General features: G+C 45.4%; 1 protein-coding gene across 1 annotated transcript in view; it reads left to right on the top strand.

Moving 5' to 3' along the window:
• The window catches only part of INHBA (inhibin subunit beta A), a 13,723-nt gene that overhangs the window by 3,066 nt on the left and 3,890 nt on the right, over positions 1-6,767 (top strand). The window lies entirely within an intron of this gene.

The following is a 6,767-nucleotide window of genomic DNA, read 5'->3' as shown; positions in this document are numbered from 1 at the left end:
CGGGATCGGGGCGGCATGGCACGGATGAAGTCATTGTCTTAAAAACAACCCCTTTTCTTTAAAAAAAAATCCAATCAGGGGCCACATCCGAGAAGCAGGGCATATTAGTGACAGTCATTTTGACCTTTAGAAATTCTGCCTGTAAGAGCACAGCATCACATTCTAGGCAGCGAAAAGCAACTTTGGGGGCTGGGGGGGTTAGGGAACAGATGACATTGAACCAGCAGTCCCTTTCGGAGCGCTGACTTTTGCTCTCTGAACCAAAAAAAAAGAAAAAAGAAAAAAAGAGTTTTGTTCTCTGTAAAGTTACTAAGAGCTCTCGGCCAAGGAATGCAACCTTGACAAAGTGCTCTCAGATACTACTCTGAGCGCTCCCTCAATCCTTAAGAGGAAGAACTTTAATAAATAGATTCTCATCGTTGGCTCAGGACCGAGCTAACCTGTTGCTGAAGAAAAAAATTACCTGTCGAAAGGGCGGGCTGGAGACCCTGGGGGCCAGGTTATTTTTACGGTTAGGTGATCCAGATCCTTTCGCCAGCCTACAAGCCCCTGCATGCAGCCCAGGCACACAGATGTGTTAATTTCATGTTACTTTCATGGTAATGCCAGGCTAAAGAACTGTCTCCCTTGCCAAATCCATTTGAAAGGAATGCCATTGTTTTGTTTGGTGGAGCATATGGCCAGTAAAGTATGTGCCGGGACTCCCAGCATTGCTGTTTAAAAGTTTGCCGCAGTAGTATAAACAATTAAGGCAACACTCAGAATTTCCAGTCCTGAAAACCTGTTGACTCAGATGTTATATTTCCAAGAAAACCATGAGAGACCTGGGCATCCTTCTGGGGGAGATAGCTTGCAGGCTTGCTGGCTTCCCGTAGGAAAAGCCCTGGTGTCCTGCGGGCAGTTTAGCTGTCTCACCAGAAGCTTCTTTCTTTTCAAGAACGTCTGACTTCCTTCGCCTAAAGCTTTTTTTTTTTTTTTTTGGATGCAGCTGCAAAGGACATGGTACTTTTGACTTTATCTTGTGAAGCTTATTGAGTGAAAAAAGGCAGGTTGGAGTTTTTGAGTTGCCACCCAGTTTTTTCTCAACCATTCCTGGGGTCCTGAGCTGGGAATGGGGATTCCAGTGGTCTAGGGACTGCTTCTTCTGCCACAGAGGGACCCTATATATGTTTCTATATACCAGTTGCCACACAGAATGGCCTTAATTGCAGCTCTTCCTCAATTGGCTTTTCCCACATCATATGACTAGGTAGACCTCTGCCTTTGGCCAGTTTTAACTCTACGCCCGATGCTAGCAATATGCCCACTTTCTGGCTTCTCTGACTTGTGTAGCAAATCACTCTCTTGGCATTGAGAGATTTTGCAGTAAAAAAAATTTGACTCTTTACCTTCTTTCTTACTTATGGCCCTCGTCTCAGTGCCAATCTTTTTCTCAGTTATATGAAATCTCGTCATTTTTAAAAAGATCTTTTCCGGTAGGTGTTTAGTTTGAAAGAAATTGAGCTACTTTTTGAAAAGGTGGATCCATTTGACTCACATGTTGACTAAAGTTTAAGGTCTGTAATGCAAAAGTCCTCCTGGTTGAGTTTACAAGTTGACTTTGGGTGAGCCGCTGGATTCTTAGAAAAGGTTTATGACACACTTGCTTGTTCTCGTTTGAGAAGTTTCACGCCTCAACTTTAAGTCGATTTTGTATGATTTCACAAAAACGACTGCTCTGTGGACAACCTACTCTCCAAATAGAGTAAGTACCATGTGAGTATTTTGCTGTTCTTTTGCTGACCCAGGAAAGAGATTTATCTTCAGGTTGATTGTAGTGAATATACGAAAATGTCGTGTTACTTTTGGAACAATTCAACCTTAGCAATGCTCAAAGGACGTCAAACGTCAAGGTTCTGAGGGGGGCAGGTAGCAAAGGGCATTCATTTTTCTTTTCTTTAGAAACTGTTCTGTACAGCATAGAATCCAGTCAGTAAGTCATCTGTCACCTGCATGCATGTCACAGATGTTCACCCCTAGATGCATCCTTCAGCCTCAAGATTCCTCATTTGGGGATTCCTGTTTAATTGTGGCCTCTTCTCATCAGGATGGTTGAATAAGGCCAAGACATGGCCACCGCAGTTGAGGAACTCCAAAAACTCAAGGGCCAGGGACTTGTTGAACTGAGTCTGTCCCCTTGTGCTTAGGTGGAAAGCACCCCATCCTGGTAAAGCTGATATGAGTTGTTATTGACTGAGCAGCGAAGCCTTGCCCTCAGGCTCTCTGACATGTATTCCCACAAACAAAAATGATTTTCAAGTCTGTCACCCCAGGTTGCTCACTGAGGTGACTGTATTCTTTGCAAGGCTGGCAACAGAATAATCCTCTGTTGTTTACTTTAACGCCTTAAAGGAAAGGAGGAAGAGATGGGTAGGCCCAAGCCAACTCTCACCATAATTGTCATTGAAGTCAAAATCAGTGGTCTTCTTGACCGCTCTATCCTAATTTCTCTCTTTTTTTTTTTTTTCATTTGTGACAATAGCTGGTCAAAAGCACCCTTGATCCCTCCACCCTTGTATCCTTGAGTCCTCCTATGAGGCCAAATTTATACTCTGATTCTGGTAATGAAGTTAGCAATTGATAGCACTTGTTGAAGAATGGATAGGCGAAGAAAGACAATCGAGCACCAAGAAATAGAAAATGCTCACATAGCCCAGCCATGTGGGTTTGAAAGCAACACATAAAGCTCCTCCCTTGGAAGATACTAGGTACAGAAGCTTTGAGTTAGAAATGTACACAAATGTTCCCAAACGGGTCGAAGGCAGCTTGCTGGGATGACTATTTTCCTCCACCCCAAGAAAGCCGTCTCAAGGTGGAGTTGACTCCCATCACCCCACGCCAGTCTTCTGAACTTGCCTGGGAGTTCACCCTCACTGGAGGGTGTCTTTAGGGGTTACACGCTTTCTTCGCGGAATAATGGGAAATGATCGGCCACAAGAGGGCGCATTCCAAAGACTTTTGCTCCTTAACCAGTTAATCTTTTAGGGAAACACAATTTCACCTACTGGAAGCCCTAGCCTGAATCGCCCTAATCTTGGTGATTATCAGCTATCCCCTCCTTCTTATCATTCTGCAGGAAAAGTTAGGATTTTATGGGTTGGGAGGGACATGACTACTACCTGTAACATTTTAAATGAGACAGAAGGAAAGGAAATGGGAATTCTAGTGATACAAGTGAACATTCCGGAGCTCTATGGAAGACAGAGGAATGATAAATTTCAGAAGCAAACAAAGCAGAGCGGGGAGAAATGTGACCATGAATCATCAGCGAGACTGCTTTGCTCACACATCTCTCCCTAATACGGCCGCCTGGGCTTTTACAAAAAAACCTCTTCCATCTCCCCTGATGTGGTTGCCTAGTTGTCCTGTCTTATCAACGGCTTTCAACAGCGACAAATGACAAGTGACTTCGAACAGGGAGGAGAAAGTCTATTTATTTAACACCTTGTGGGAACAGAGCTTATGGCTTTGGAGTATGTGTTTGTTATCGAACCGGGAGTGTTAGAGAGAAATGGTTGGGAAAAGATGGGAAAAGAGATGTGTTAGTGGTTTGGGCCGGTGGAGGAGGTGCATTGGAGTAGAGCGTCAGGGTAGAAATGCAGTTTTCATATTTGGTGAGCCAGGAATCGTACATTCCCAGGACTTTTCCTGAAAACACGTATTCGTCTTGCCCCCTCTTCTGCTAAAATACACTCAGGCACGATCTCTTAGCTGTAGTTCAGAATGCTTCCTACCCAACTGATTCCTAGCTCCAAAATCCATAGTTGTAAGAGTTCTCAGGAACTTTGAAAGAAGTCTCTGAAAGACTGTGGGTTGAACCTTCCGAATTTTTTCTACTTCTTTTAGGAACCTAAGATCCCTTTCTCTCTAATTATTTAAACTTTTGCATCACCCTTTAAATGAAAGATGCAGGAATGTGGCTGAACATTTACAATTCAATAGCACATCCTAAGAAAAGATATTCAGGCTAAAAAAAATCAAAAGCTAATTTATAACCAAACTTGTAGCTCTGCTACAGGCAAGACCCTCTCCTGTAGGTTAAAGGAGGCATAACCTTTAAGGCCTCACTGGCTGCTTTTTGCAGAAACCCCTGGAAACAGTCCAAATGCAAAATTAGTGCTTCAGGGAACACACATGCTAGCTCTGTATTCTCCCACCAACGACTATACCACGTCTAGGCACAGGGAAACCTTGGTGAAGGACGGAAAATTAAAGTCATAGCCGCGTTTTACGCCGAGGCTTCCCTCCACCCGCCATGGTGACTTTAACTTCTCCATAAACAACAAGGTTCTTTACATTAACATTAGGGATTTAATCATTACCCACATGGAGAAGGGCAGCATACTTTGAGCAGGACCCCGGTGAGGAAAAAACCATATCAAAAATGAAACACTGCTTGTTACTATTGCTTGTTTCACTGGAGTTGTTCAGGCGCCCGTGAACCTGAGATGCTGGAGGGGGGCTGTGGGAAGGATGTGCAGCATTTTGTATCCTGATGTGGGTGGAGGGGAACAGCCAGGAGCTTGACCGCTTAACCCTTGGCATGCCGGTTCAGTGAGTGAGTTCTTAAAAACACTTGAAAAATTCTGAAAGCACAAAAGCAAAGGAAAACGTGCTTTCAGGTGTTCTCCCTTCCAGCCTTCCAAAGTCTTTCCTCCCGTCCGGCAACATGTCTGAGGTGTTCCCTGTGAGGTGCAGTAGTCATCCCTCCTACCCATTTTTAGGCCCTTTTTTTTCTCTCCCTTGGGTATGTGTCCACCGAGATCAAGAGGGGTTTAAGTGATGAGATATTATCACCCACATGCGTTTGCGTGGGACTTTCTTAGTGAATAACTCAGGCGGAGCAGGCTGTGATACAAGCCTTGCTCACAAGCCTCAGGAGAGAAAAAATAGCACAGAGGATGAAAAGAATATTATCAGAGAGTAGGTAATGAAAGGTTAGCAAAGCCTCCAGCGATATCTAGATAGGTAGGTAACACTGTAGGGACCCAGTGCACACCTGTATACACTGATGCTGTACCACAAAGCACTATGGGAAGACTTCCATTCTGAGATTTTATAGCAGGAGATATTTAAGTCGAACCTGAAACTGACTAGCAATTGATCCTAAACACCTCAGCCTTAGGCAACCTCCTTCCATTTTTCGAGTTGCTGTGCGTAGAGATTTGAGGCTTGGAGCAGCCTGAAAGCATCACTGCCGTATAGCCATCTGTCTCAGGTAAAACACAGATAAAGCAAATATAATCAAGTGACTACTTATATTTTTCATGCCTAAGAAATTTGAGGGTTGTAATATCTTTCGGAGACCTACAGCCCTGGTATATATGAATTCCATCCAGCGTCTCGCTGTCTCATTCTCCCAACCCCCTTCTGCAATGAAAGCTAGATGTAGAAGAAAAAAAATATGCACTGCTTAATAAGTCAGAATACAATAGAACTTTGAAAATGTACCTGCATGTAAGGTAGACATTAGGAAGCCTTGAATCTCTCTCTTCCCCCCGTTCTCCTGAGCATTATGGCAACAGCATTTTCGTGAAATTGGATCTCAGTTTTATTTTTTTCCCTGATAAAACCTCATGCAATATACAAATAGCAGTTCCAGAAATGGACACCAGGAGAAGGAGGCGACAGGCATGTCAATTAGTAGGGGGAAAATCCAAATGTCAGAAATATGGGGGAGAGATCCGTACGCAGGCAGTGGAGGCAAATACAGGGAACCGAGTCTCTCTGCTCAGATCATTAAACCGATGCATATTTCAGCACGGTGCCTCTTCCCAGTACGCAGGCGATGCCATGCAGTTAATTACCAGCCAGGACCAGGATGAAAGTCATTTTATGATGACTCTCTGATCCTAATATAACAGCACCTGACAGATTGAGCCCCCTCTAATGAGTACTCTCTTTGTACAATCCTCTCTCAGGAACACTAAATCATTTGCTTCCAAGTAAGGCTGCCTGCGAAGAAGGGGCGGAGGCATATCTTGCATTAGAAACCAGCTCTTGTGAAATGAGGGGCCGCCCTGTAGGCTGTTCCTGGAAGCAAGGGGCCTCGGCCTGGCTGACCCTCCAAAGGCAATTTGCACGCGCCGTCGCTTGTACAGGTCGGCCACTGAGCATCTCACCACCTCCTCCCAGCATGTGTAGACTTCTCTGGATTTTATTCCAGGAAAGTCCAGTGTGGGTGGGTCCACCCTGCCGCCTGGACCCTCTCTTTACCCGGGGACCATCTCCCTTCACCCTCAGCGCCCCGCTGGCAAACATGGGTTACAGCAGAGCAGAGCCTGTGGGAATGAGTTACGTCAAACCCAGAGGGCTCTCCCAGCTTGGGGACGGACAGACTCTCCCGTTTCACACGCTTTCCTAGAAAAACAAAACAGAACCTTGTGGCCTCTGGCTTCTCTAATTTTGCAGCTACTACCTCTTTGTCTTTAGAGTGGCACCCTGTGCGGTTTAGGGTTTCAGAAGCCGGCCGGGGGCGGAAGCAGAAGGGAGAACAGCGGCGAGCTTGTTAACACCCTCGGTGGAGCAGGGCGGATGTGCAGGAGCTGGAGGGGACCACACTCTCCTCCGGGCCGGTTCGCAGAGCCTAGGGCAGCTTCCGGCAGCTTTTTCCTCCGGTCTCGGCAGGACCCTACCACGTTAAGTCTACAGCCGACCGTCTTTTTAGATTGAAATGATGAAGCTCGGTCTCCTGGACTCTCCTCTTTTGCTCTCTTGGAAGACAAACA

This window comes from Neophocaena asiaeorientalis, unplaced genomic scaffold, assembly GCF_003031525.2.
Source record: "Neophocaena asiaeorientalis asiaeorientalis breed wild unplaced genomic scaffold, Neophocaena_asiaeorientalis_V1.1 scaffold56, whole genome shotgun sequence".
In the NCBI taxonomy this organism is placed as follows: Eukaryota; Metazoa; Chordata; class Mammalia; order Artiodactyla; family Phocoenidae; genus Neophocaena; species Neophocaena asiaeorientalis.
The sequence above is the reverse complement of the archived record's forward strand: the minus strand, read 5'-3'. Positions and strand labels throughout refer to the sequence as shown.